The sequence below is a fragment of the Idiotropiscis lumnitzeri genome, chromosome 12, assembly GCF_059441095.1.
Source record: "Idiotropiscis lumnitzeri isolate Australia: NSW breed Sydney's pygmy pipehorse chromosome 12, RoL_Ilum_1.0, whole genome shotgun sequence".
Taxonomy (NCBI): domain Eukaryota; kingdom Metazoa; phylum Chordata; class Actinopteri; order Syngnathiformes; family Syngnathidae; genus Idiotropiscis; species Idiotropiscis lumnitzeri.
The window spans coordinates 2,930,153-2,944,166 of record NC_142402.1 but is presented as its reverse complement, the minus strand read 5'-3'; the positions used below and the strand labels follow the sequence as shown (position 1 = coordinate 2,944,166).

The window sequence follows — 14,014 nt, the reverse complement described above, 5'->3', positions numbered from 1 at the left end:
TTTGATCAGCTTAGCAGGGGCGTTTCCCCTCAGCACCTCGCCCTCACCAGCCACGCACCTGCTCCTCATCAACGATCACACACCTGCTCCCCATCTGCTCCCCTGATTACCGGACTACTGATGCCTTCCATGCCCTCAACCCAGTGTCGGGTCATTACCCTGTTTGCCCCCTGTTGCCGCGTCACCTTTGGACTGTCACGACCACGCCCTGTTCCCGTTATTGCTCTTGTCATCGTTCCCTGTCTGCCTTGTTCGTTCCCGTCTCGTGTTTGGTCCTTGTCCTCGTTCCAGTTTAGTCTCGTTTAGTTGCCTTTTGTTGTTTCTTTGTCCACGCCCCGTTGTTTGTCCCTGCTAAGCTCCGCAATAAATCCCCTTTAAGTTTTACCTACCCCTGCTTCCTCGCTTCTTGGGTCCACCTCCTCGTCGCCGCAAGGCGATACCTGACATTTGTGACAGATAAAAAAAATGTGCCCCTGCCCCCCCTCTGTCATTTAAGTGCCCATCGCTGAGCAAGACTATTTTTACCGCTTAACTTCAATACACTGCCCTTTTTTCAAATGATTTGTTTTTGAATTGTTCTTATGTATGCTGCCTACCCCCTTTTTCTTTTGAATGTAAAGCAGATGTATGTATTTCGATATGTAGTGTGTTGCTGTAGTATTCATACCCATATTTCTCGGCACAAAACAAAGGAAATGTGTGTTTCACCTGTTTGCATGAAAGGAAGTTGCACAAACACAACTGTACATTGCTGTGTAGATTCATAAGTGTTAGAATAATATTTGGAGGTTATTATACATTTGCCATGACGCAACTTTATTTCAATACATGGTGCACATATCATGTTGAAAAGAAGGGCGGTGGCACTTCTTCAGAAGTGAGTCTGAAGCAAGCAACATCGTGCTAGGTCCTGATAAGAGATGCTGACGTCAAAGTCAGCTGCGACCCACGACGACACACCAATGATGAACCGGACCAAACCAGCTTTTGAGAAGACGAACTGTACCACCCTTGAGTGTAATCTGATTCCCCGATGTTATAAAAGGGAATGTGTGAAAAGCATCGAGGAACAGAAGGAAGATGAAGTTGCCAAATAAACTTTGTTAACCTTTCTGTCTCCACTTGAGCTGTCTGTCTCTCCTTTTAGCTTTCGAACACGATATGTCAAATTGGCGAACCTGACATAAAATTGGTCCTTCAGAGCCGTGGACCCAACATACTGGAGGCGTCCAGAGGCGAAGCCGACGACCGGGGACAATCGTGGCCACGACAAGATGAGGATTCTTTCTTTTTTTGGACCTGGTCCTCGACTTTGCTACTGGATGCTGAAAGTTGAAGGGAGGCTGCGGAGAGAGACGTTCAGCTCATCTTGGGTGAGTGTGTGAAGTCCGAATGTGATGAATGAGTGTGATAAATGTGGGCATTTGAAGGGGTACGTAGTTAAATTCTGCGTTAACAGGAGGGCGGACTCCTCTGCAAGTAAGTAGTTAAATTCCGTGGGGATATTGTGGGGACTAGACAGAGTAAGTCTTTAAAACTGTGTAAAACCGTAAGAATACTAGTCAATGTTACGTGAAGAGACAGAGATAGTCTATAACACTGATAGGGGATAACAGGGGTATATCCTCCACGCGCGTTTGAAAGGGGAAAAAAAGAGAAATAAGGGGAAAAAAAAGACGAGGGAAAAAAAAAAAAATAAATAAAAAGGGAAAAATAGTGTGAATGAATAAGTGTGTATGGAGGCTTGCAACCTCATTTTGGAACAGGAAATTTAACCGACAACTGTCTGGGAAGCAGAAGCTTGGGAATTACCTAAAACAAAGTAATTGTCAGCCTGTTCAGGGATTGGAGAACAGTTTAGGAAAACATGGGGAAATCAAACAGTAAAAAAGCTAGCAAAAAGGATCCGAAACAACAATTGACGTGTAAGGACTAGAAATTTATAGAAAGCCAATGTCCGGAAAAAGTAAAACATTTAAACTCATGGATAACAAAATATGAATTCACTGGTCAGCTTAGTACACAAAAATACTTACAAAATAAAACGAAGAGAAGAGAGAGAAAAAAAAAAAAAGAGGTGGAGAAGCAGCTACCAAGCCATTCATAGGTGTGGCTGTGTGTGCGCTGATAGATAACGTTCTGCGAGGCAACATCATTGCAGACATACAACAACAAAGTCTTATGCAAGAGAAAATCTATGGCTAGAAAAAGGAGCTACTTTGACTAATGGCATATATGTCAGTTCAGAGGGAAAAAAAAAAAAAAACAAAAAAAAAAAAAAAACAAAAAAAAAAAAAAAAAAAACAATTCTTCCAAAAAATATTTTTCGCAATATTGACACATGTTGACACACATGTCAAACAGGAGGGATGGTATGGTAAGACAAACCAAACCAATTTTATACAACATATGGGTTTTAATTTTTTCTCAAAAGATTTTTTGAAGAGCCTGTATGATCTGTGCTCGACACAATTGTCAGGGAAACATAAGCCCAAAACGAGGACAGTTTCCCCAAGCAACATACACCTTGTGCATTGTAAAAAGTCATCTCAACCCTACCCTATTAGGGGTCTCTCGGTTGACATGATTTTCGCGTGGATAAAAAATTGAGATTTTGTGTTGTGTAGTTTTGGTTGCACTAAAAGCTGTGTTTCATGCATGTGTCCGAGACCATTACTATGAGTAATTCCAACAGCTCTTCCATCAACATGCCTTTTAGAAGTAATGATGAAATTAACACCTAATGCGGACTGCATTGCTTGGAATGATGTGTACGCTGCGATTAAGGCAACGAAAGATAAGCCTATCTTTTCTACCGATGTGGCAGTGGCTAACTTTACTTGTGTTAATCTCACAGGAACACAAGTGGTGTAAGACAACTGTACTCCAAGCAGGTACACTACTGCCACGCAGCGATGTGTGGTGGTGGTGCGGGGTACTAAATTATTTGATTCATTAAAGGACGCAGTTGGAACTTGTGCATTGGTGTCACTTCTCTTACCAGTGTCTATTTTTCCATCCACAGCAAGGGATATTCAAAGGGCAGTTGAAGCCGACGAATACCCCTATTATTACGCCAGGAAAAGACGAAGTGCTTCCTGGAGGGATGGTGATATGACTTATTTGGATGCAATTGGCCAACCAAGGGGCGTACCAGATGAGTATAAATTGGTAAATCAAATCGCAGCGGGGTTCGAGTCCATTCTTCTTTGGATTACACCGAATAAGAATGTGGATCGAATAAATTACATACACTATAACGTGCAAAGATTGGGGAACTTCATTGAAGAAGGATTTATAGCTATTAAAGAACAATTGGTCCTACGTCGTCCTTCCATCTGGGGTGACGTAAAATTGGTCCAAAAGAACAATTGGCAGCAACATCACTCATGGCATTTCAAAACCGCATCGCGGTGGACATGCTGTTGGCAGAGAGAGGAGGGGTTTGCGCCGTGATTGGGGATCAGTGTTGCACTTTCATTCCTAACAAACACTTCTCCGGAAGGGTCCCTCACAAGAGCCATTACAGGCTTGCGCACCCTGAAGCATAAGCTGAAGGAACACTCAGGTGTGACTACCTCTGCATGGGATGAGTGGTGGAACAAAACGTTTGGTAAATATAAAAATATGGTATTTTCTGTAATGATTTCTATAACAATGTTCACCTCAATCCTTGTACTGTATGGATGTTGTTGTATTCCCTGCATTCGCGTTTTGCTTTTCCGACTTATCTCAACAGCTCTCGCTCCAACAAATTCCAAACGACAGGAAATATATCCTTTGATTAATTACAGAAGTGCTGGTGATGGAGGAGACAGTGATGACCAAGTTGATGACGACGACTGAATTTACCTGGGAGATCCTATTCGTTAATCCAAAACGCTCAAATACATTAAAGTTAAACAAAGAAAAATAGAGGGGTTTACATTTGCTATCAAGCTAATGATTTGATGGAATTAAATCTTTGGAAATTCCATTGATGATAATATTTGGGGCAAATGTAGAATAAACAGGGGGGAATGTTAGAATAATATTTGGAGGTTATTATACATTTGCCATGACGCAACTTTATTTCAATACATGGTGCACATATCATGTTGAAAAGAAGGGCGGTGGCACTTCTTCAGAAGTGAGTCTGAAGCAAGCAACATCGTGCTAGGTCCTGATAAGAGATGCTGACGTCAAAGTCAGCTGCGACCCACGACGACACACCAATGATGAACCGGACCAAACCAGCTTTTGAGAAGACGAACTGTACCACCCTTGAGTGTAATCTGATTCCCCGATGTTATAAAAGGGAATGTGTGAAAAGCATCGAGGAACAGAAGGAAGATGAAGTTGCCAAATAAACTTTGTTAACCTTTCTGTCTCCACTTGAGCTGTCTGTCTCTCCTTTTAGCTTTCGAACACGATATGTCAAATTGGCGAACCTGACAATAAGTGTCATCATAATCATCCACCCCGGATATCCTGTGCAAGGTCGCGGGAGTCTATCCCAGCTGACTATGGGCGAAAGGTCTCCCACACCATGGTCTGGTCACCAGCCAGTTGCAGGGCACACACTGACATTATTACTGAGAGGGAACCGACCCACACCGCCCGCACACAAGTCAATAATCGATTCATAAGTGTTTTTTACTAAAGATAAATTGCATGAGTCTGTATTTCATCGAAAAAGTATTCACACAATTGCACCAAAGCTGTTGAGTCGAAAATGATTGCACACCATAAAGTATTGCAACACAGTGTCACAAGCCTGCATTTAGTCACCCATGACTCATATAGACTTGGTTACCTCCTATAAACTGTGCCCAATAATCACCTGTCCACAGTCATGGTACCTCTGTGAATCTCTAAAGAACAGGGTGTTCCTCAGGGTGTTCCTCCAAGATTATGGCAAACGGCAAGAGAAAACTGCTCAGGGAAGTGAGAGAAAATACCTCCATAACACTTGAAGACCTGAAGAAGTCCCTCCAGGTGGCTGGGGCTAATCTACACGAGTCCACTATATCCCACACTTTACACAAGGGAGGTCTCTTTGGGCGTGTTGCAAAGAAGAAGCCATACTTAACGAAACAACATCTCAAGGCACACCACATATCTGAAAGATCTCCAGCGATGTGGGAAAGAGTGATCTGGTTAGATGAATTGAAAATGATTTTTTTTGGCTTCAACACTAGGAAGTATACGGCACAAAGGCAAGACAGCTGATGATCCGGCTCATACCATCCCTACTGTCATACATCGAGGTGGGAACATAATGATATGGGGCTGTTTCTCTTCATCCTGTCCTGGTGAGCTTGTTCGTGAACAAAAGGACTATGAATAGTGCTAAAACATTGACATCCTGGAGAAGAACCTCTTCAAGTCTGCAAAAATCCTGAACCTCAGGAAGGAGGTACACCTTTCAGCAGGATAATGATCAAAAACATCCAGTTCGACTGACGCAAAAATGGCTCAGGAAAAATAATACAAAGGTTCTATATGGGCCAAGTCAAAGCCCAGATCTCAACCCAACAGAAAACCTGTGGCGAGATCTCAAGTTTGCCGTCCACCAGAGCTCACCAAGGAACCAGACTCAGCTAGAGTGGTAATGCAAAGAGGAGTGGGCAAAACTGGCAAAGCAACAGCTTTTGCTGGCTGTCCGAAGCGATTGGAAGCTGTTCTTGCTGACAAAGGAAATGCAACCTAGTTCTGACTATGACTTGGTGTGAATACTTTTGCAACAATGAAATACTACTACTCTACAGTAAAAAGTACTTGAACAAATGCAGTCATGGATTGTGGTGTTTGCGCTATTTCCTTTCATGCAAACAGATGAACACACTTTTCTTTTGTCTGCTGAGAAATTGAGCATTGCTCATGGGCATGCATATTTTTGCCACTCAGTGTGCTGCATCCTGCTAAATAGCTTCAAGATAATAAATTACCAAGTTACACTACTTCCTGCCCATAATGTTTCATTTTAATTTGTACTTAACATTTTTAGCGCAGTTAGATTCTATAGACAGTCAATTGTGTGACCTTGACAACAGGGTGTGCTTTGTGTATCTGCTTGACAGCTATCAGTGACAGCAGAGCTATTCACTTGCTTTTCACTGAAGGCTAGCTCTGATAAACTCTGCCTCATTGGAAGAAATATTGACATACTCTAAATCAAAGCGACAAGGTAATTGATTTTCCGCTAGTTTGTTTTAAACAACCCTGTATTCATTCTGTTTTATATACTAGTAATGGTGTATACAATATATTGATCACTTTAATTCAAAAGTAGACTGGATCAGTTGGGACTTGGTTTATCTTGAATTGCTGTCTGTCTTCTTTCTATTGAACTGTACTGAGCTTATGTCATTTAAAGGTCCTAGATTCCCGCAAGGCAATTGACCAATGATGTATTTTGTTTACCATTACAGTATTCTTATAACAGTACTTCTATCACTGCAGTATTTCTACCATTGCAGGACGTTCACTATCACAGTACTTTTATCATTGCAGTATTTTTCTATCGTTGCAGTACTTTTACTATTACAGTACTTTTACCATTGCAGTATATTTTATCATTGCAGTACTTTTTACCATTACCGTACTTTTATCATTGCAGTATTTTCTATCATTGCAGTACTTTTCTATCATTTCAGTACTCTTACCATTACAGTACTTTAATCTTTGCAATATTTTTATCATTGCAGTATTTTCAATCATTCAGTAGTTTTTATCATTACAGCGTTTCCCCCTCTGTATAATGGACAGGCGTTAGGAGTGTTTCCTTACACTTAGATACGTTTATACTGTGTATATTTGCATGCTTTTTATGAATGTCTGCTGCTAATGTTATACATTAACGGCTACATTACGCCGCCGGCTCTGTGTGATCTATATCTTTGCTGCTGTAACACCTCAAATTTCCCCATTGTGGGACTAATAAAGGACATCTTTATCTTTATCTTTAACCCCCTCCCTAATTGGACACAAGTGAATGCCATGATTGAGTTCAAAAGGAGCATCCCCAGAAGATTTGAGACAGACTGATGCAAAGTGGAAAAGTGTGCGGGTCTGACCAACCAACATTTCAAACTGACGTCGTTTCCTTCGAGCCATTCAGGGTGTTTAGAGCGCAAATTCAAAAGCCAGCATCTGTGATTGTATGGGGGTGCCCATTCAATGAGTAACTTGTCTTGCACATCTTTGAAGAAGCTGCTGAAAATAACAACAACGTTTTGGAGCCACATATGCTATATATTTGGTCCAAGCAACATCAATTTTATTTTTCATTTATTATTATTATTATTAGTAGTAGTAGTATTAAACATTACATTCTTGTTTCAGCAAGAAATTGCCAAGATTGTTGGTGTTCCAACAGTGTGGCTTCGTAGTAAAAGAGTATGAGTTCTAGATTGCCATCAGTCCAGACCTGTCTCCAAAATGTGTGGCACATTATAAAGAGCAAAATATGGCAACGGAGATTCGTGACAGTTGAGCAACTGAACTCAACAATTTGTGTCTTCAGTTCCCAAACTCTTGTTGAGTGTTGTTAAAAGTAAACGTGATCTTAAACAGTGGGAGACATGCCCCGTCGTAGTGTATTGCAAACATAAAATTCAATATGGGTGAATTATTGCAAAAAAAACAAAACAAAACAAAACCAAAAAAAACCCTGTAAAGTCTATCTATTTGAACATTATATATTGGAGCTTTTCAATCACATTCAGTTGAAAAGGTTTTGCAAATCATTATATTCTGTAATTATTTGCATTTTGCACAACGTCACACACTTAATTGGAATTGTGTTTTTTGCCCAAGTTCTGAATTAATTTTCCTTATGGAGCAAGACAGACTGAGTGCACCAGGAATGCAGAAGTCATTGTGCAGCATTCACTGCCTGACCGTGGTACCAACCTGGGGTTTGGAGATTTCAGCTCTACCTGGCTACAAACCATGACCAAACGCAACTGTTAAGAGGATAAGGGAGAGACAAGCATAGCGGTAGGCAAGGGGGGGTGGGGGGTTGCCTTGAAAGGTTGACTGATTTTTTTTTTCCTGATGAGATTGAACACAAAGGACATAGGGTTGATGAGTGTGTATGCGTGTGTGCGTGTTAGATGGGATGGTGGAGGAAGAGGGAACATATTTGGATGTTTTTTGGGGGGTGGGGGGTTGTTAAGGGGTAAAGGCTCCACAAAATGGTGGAGCATGGAAGGTGGGAGGAGGGTGAATGGCGGATTTCTTGCCACATAAACATGACAGCTGGTATGCTTAGAGTCTTATGACTTAATATAACATATGTATTATTTTGTAGATTAAATCTTAAAATAATGTATTGTGATGTTAAGGGATGAAATCAAACTGTTAAAATTGTTGTATTATGATAATATTGTAATAATAAAAAAAATATAGAGCTGTTTTGCTTTATTGATAGATAAAAATAAATATTTGCTCTGATGAATTTGCCCTGCTGATTTCACTTTCGTTCCATGGCTGTTTCAAAGCCAGCGTGACAGTGAACTCGTCTGGTGGGCACACCTCCAAAGACACCAATTGGAGGTGTCATATGGAATCATTTCATTACGCTGTGTGGGGGAATTAACCTTGACGTTCAGTAGCATGGCTGTAATTTGGAATTCAAAGCGTTTAGGAAGATTGGCTGTCAGGTTGCATCCATTGCTGGGTTATATTGCTCATGTTTGATTCTTCCACCAATTATTAGTGTCATCAAGTACATATTTTGTTGTTTCTCGGATCTGGTTAAAGAAAAAAACATATTGCATTGAGCTGCACCCATTTCAAAGATTTAGCCAAGTGATTAAGAAGGTTTTTTTTTTTTTGTTTTTTATTGAAAATATACACACAGTACAAAGTGGCTTTTCACACTAATGACAGGTTCATTCATTGTTTTTAATCACCATCTCTGATATTTTAACTTTACAAATAGTCACAACTGCGTTACCTGAAATCAGTCCAAGTTGAGCACATGAGATTGTGTATTGGAAATGACATTCTTATCTAATATATAATTTAAATAGCTTGGTTATACCATAGTGTGGATAGTTGTCTTTCTGTCCCCTGTGATTTTACTGGCAACGTGTCAAGGGTGTACCTCACACGCCAAAAAGGAGCTTGTATTGGCTCCAGTTACCTGGGACCTTGAAGAGGAAAAATGGTAGAGAAAATTGATGGGTTGGATTAGGTTATTTGTTTAGAACCATGAAGCTTGCTATGTGTACTGTGTCCTTAGTGATAATGTGAAGTGTTTGTTTTCCACATAAACAATTAATCCCATTCTCATTTTGCTCCAGATATGTTTCCATGGGATTAAAAAAAAGATTATGTGCCAGCGTTCCTGTTAGAGCCTGTAATATGACTTCCAAATCCACCACACACTATTAATGTTTCGTTAGTTCAGGACACTCTGACTGGAATTTAAAAGAGAGGATTAAAGCACAAAGAGGGACAAACAAAGGCTTCTGCATTCTGCAAAGATGATCTGTGTTTTTCTTGTTTCTTTGAACATTCACAGATTTCACTGCACGGATTTCCGGTGAGTTCACAAAATCCAGTCATTGAATCAATTCATCCCAATCATCTTAGTCTGCTGCTATTTCCGGTAAATCCAGTAATTCACCTTGTGTATTTAGAAGCAGTCGGGCGGAGGACTCATTGGATTTGAATTAATGAAGATCTCGCACTTGTGATTTCTGAAACAGTATAAAGAAGCTGACAGAAGTCACAGTGTCGAGATATTTTGCACCTGATGATGATAACGTATCATGACTTGCGGTACACTAACAATGATCTGATAATCTCATTTTCATTTCCTTATTCATTCACAGTTCAATTGCATTGGTCAGTAACTGTAGCCTACATACCAAACATTCCGCCGATTCTGCTCTGTGGATTCTATGCATTTGTTCACTACACACTCAAGCCATGGCATTCCAGTCTGGATGCTACTGTCTGGTGTGTGCTGCTGTCAGCAGTTGAAAGTGTACCATGGCTGAGCAGGCCAACATCTTCATTCACCAACTGTCACAATAATCTGCCACACCGTTATCATTTCAGTACTGGAAAATTTCACTCTGTGTGTGCGAGAGAGAGAACGAGAGTGAGAGAGTGTCATGGTTATCAGTATGTCCTCACAGTTTGGTATAGGAGATATACATATTGTACCCTAGGTACAGAACCTCAAAAACATAGTCTACTCAAAGACGATTTGCCAGATGTTTCTATTGAACAAACAATTGCTGAGCATGTTAAATAAATGAGACATGTAAAAAAAAACAACTTTGAATCGAGCAGTTTTGAGTTCAATTTAATGTGTAAAAAATGCTTTCTCAGAATACATGCAATGCAGTAACCTAGCACAGTGCTAGATATTTGGTAGATAATAAAAAATACAATTCTTTCAAATGGGTTAATTGCAGTTATTTGACTGTTATGAAAGGATCTGCGTTGTCAGTTGCTATGGTCCTTTATTTATTGATGAAGTGTTGGGCATGGCGTGGTGTCTTTCAGGTTGAAGCTTTAGTTGCTCAGTGATACGCTGTCAGAAAAGGGATTTTTTTTTAACAATTATTAATAGATGTTGTATGCTTTGGATACATGTTCTGAGTTATTTGTAAATGCTAGCTATAGAGCTGGTGGTCGCACTAGTGACAAATGGATTTTCATGAATTTCATACTAATAATGACACTCGCGATTGGGAGAGATCTACTATATTTTGGTAAAGTTAGCCGACTTTTTCAGTTGTTAGTAAATGCTCGCTGTAAAGATGACATACACCGTGGCAGCAAAATAGCAACACAGATGCTATTGCTTCTGAATGCCTCTTATTTTGATTTTCAATCTAAAGACTATGCAGATTTTAAAAGATATTCTGTACTTTAAAACAATCAGCCGTGTTTTAAATTGTTAGGGACACTTTTATGTGCTTAACATTGGTACTTATATCTTAGTTTTGCATGTAAAAATGACATCAGTACTAAAATGCCACTTGTCCCCGCCCCCCCAAAAAAGACTGAAGTGATTTAAAGGCTTTTTTGTGAGGAGATTTACTATGGATTGGAACGGCCCCTTTCGGGGCGCAGCTTGCTGTTTTTTTTCCGGATTCAGCGTCTACGACACAATATTATATTGCTCGCTTTGTCAGTTCTGTTGTTTGAAATGTCGACCGATTGCTACCAAAATACAAATGCACATTACTACTCTTGTCCACTTCAACCTGTGAAAGTATAAAAGCGTTCTGCACAATAATTTGGATTTATTGACATCAAACATGAGCTCAGGGTGATCGCCTCCACAAAATCCCAAATACTGTATCAATCGATTCTCCACTTACACAGGCGGAAGTGGACAAGAGCATGAATGCACACACAAACGCCAACTGGTTGGTTATATTTGATTTGGCTATGACTCTCGTAGTGACAAGGAGAGAGCAAAGGGGGCTTGGCCATATGCAATTTACACTACTACTGTACTTTCAGCCAATGGTGTACTTAAATATTGACCAATGATGTATTTTGTTTACCATTATAGTATTCTTATTACAGTACTTTTATCACTGCAGTGTTTCTACCATTGCAGTACTTTCACTCTTACAGTACTTTTATCAGTGCTGTATTTTTTATCATTGCAGTACTTTTTCCACCACAGTACTTTTATCATTGCAGTATATTTTATCATTGCAGTACTTTTATCATTGCAGTATTTTCTATCATTGCAGTACGTTTACTATTACAGTACTTTTATCATTTCAGTATTTTCTATAATTGCAGTACTTTTACCATTACAGTACTTTTATCATTGCAGTATTTTCTATCATTTCAGTACTCTTACCATTACAGTACTTTTATCATTGCAGTATTTTTATCATTGCAGTATCTTCAATCATTCAGTATTTTTTATCATTGCAGCGTTTTTATTCATTTCCCCTCTGTATCATGGACAGGCATAAGGAGTGTTTCCTAACACTTGTATATGTTGTATATACGTTTATACTGTGTATATTTGCATGCTTTTTATGAACGTCTGCTGCTAATGTTATATATACATTAACGGCTACATTACGCCGCCGACTCTGTGTGATCGATATCTTTGCTGCTGTAACACCTCAAATTTCCCCATTGTGGGACTATTAAAGGACATCTTTATCTTTATCTTAAACTAATTATTTAATCACTTCATGGTGTGGTGGAAAATGTTTTCTAACCGGCAAGCACACATAATGTTAACTTGCACACCTAATGTTAACTTGCATGGAACAAATGACTATCATAATGGCATCAAAGCTGGCTGAGAATCTTTGTTAATTCGTTATGTTTGCAACATGCAGTAATTAAATGATTATGACTCAGAGAGATTGAGATCCAAAGTTGAAAAATCCAAACATGAAGACCAAATCCAATTGATAACACGGACACTATTCCTTATTTTTACACTGTCAAAAGGATTTAATAATTGCTTTGATGAAGGTACACTGAAAAATGTTCACTTAAAAACTGTAAATAAGTGAAGTGTGTGCATGTTGGAGTGGATGTTAAACCAAGGACGATTTGAGGATTCAGAAACATCCGGGGCTCAGCGTTGCACGTAACAAATGTTTTTTCATAGACAATGTTTCGCATGATAATTTTTACATGATGCTTCAAATACTCAAAATAGGGCGATTATGATATTTTAAAATTGTAACTCGATTGCTGTACCTCACTGCTTCTCTTTTGACTATATCTCAAGTTTCATTCAAGTTCTTTCAGCCTAAAATTAATACAAGTGAGACAAATAGACCAACAACAAGCAGCCAACTGCCCAAGATGAAAGAAGCTGGATCGCACAATAGACGGATTTGCCGATCTACCGTATTTTTCTGAAGCAAGTTGAAGCTTCATTTTCCCTACAAGGCTTATATTAATGTGTCATGAAAACAATGTGAGATAAATGTCATTGAAGTCTTCAGGACTGAACGGAATACAACACTGTTTTATTTTATTTTTTTTACTTTATTTGGATGCGTGACAGGCACGCGGCACCTGCCTGTGAAGTGGTACTGGTAAGTTCATTCTGGACACCATTTGGCTGACTCGGAATGACTGAGCGGGCCAGAAATACTAACGAGAACTCAGAACTAAGTGAAGCACTGTCAAATGCCCACTTCTGACTTCTACTAATACTTTTGGAGTGTCTTTTATGTGTTGATGAGAAATGAATGATAGCCTGGTTAACAACCATTGTGGTGATTGTTGGGAGACATAGAAATGAATAAACATTTTTCCACACCTGATTATAACACAACCAGAATGTGTTTAAATTTGTGGTGTAATTTACTGCTAATTTATGTTACACCATATGTAAAGTGCTTTGTTACAGCTCCAGCTGTTGTGAAATGCGCTGTATAAATAAAATTGTATTGTATTGTAGTGTACATGCTTTGAGCTAGCATTGATGTTGTATCAACTGGTCTGTCAGCCATGAAGCTTATGACTCCAAGAATACCACAATATATCACATCCTGAAAGAAATTCCTCCAAAAACAGATTTACTTGGACAGGGTTACCGGCTGTTCCAGAGGGAGTTGGTATTGATCCCAGGATAAGTGGAGTCGGCCTCCTTGCTGGAACTTTTTAACTTTGCTGAACACTAACACTTCTAAACACATGCCGATCCGTGATGCGCACCGCTCAAGAAGACCACCTCCAGGGTTCATCGATGAGAAGTTTATCCGAAATCAACGAATACTCGTGCCGTGACGCTGATAGCGTCATGAATTGGCTGCAAGAGGTGGTGCACGCGAACGTGCATGAGTGGCAACAGCCAGGCATCCCCGGCAGAAAGTTGGGGTTAAGAAGCTAATTTTGTTGCGCTAACAACATTGGTGTAGCAACCAAAAGCTAGTTAGGAATGTACTGTTGTTACCCGAGGGGGGTGGAAGGTGTAAACATTGATCCCTGACTGCCTCCTCAATTTGGGTAATGACAAGCGCAGCTAAATGTAGAACCAGTTGGGGTTTGTGTACACATTCTTGCT

The 14,014-nt window shown here is 39.7% G+C and overlaps 1 long non-coding RNA gene across 1 annotated transcript; it reads left to right on the top strand.

Moving 5' to 3' along the window:
- The first annotated feature begins 793 nt into the window (after positions 1–793).
- On the top strand, positions 794–4,373 carry LOC148325180 (uncharacterized). Its single transcript, XR_015846212.1, has 2 exons — positions 794–1,373; positions 3,026–4,373. It is a non-coding gene; the product is annotated as an uncharacterized LOC148325180 (long non-coding RNA).
- Positions 4,374–14,014: the final 9,641 nt, after the last annotated feature.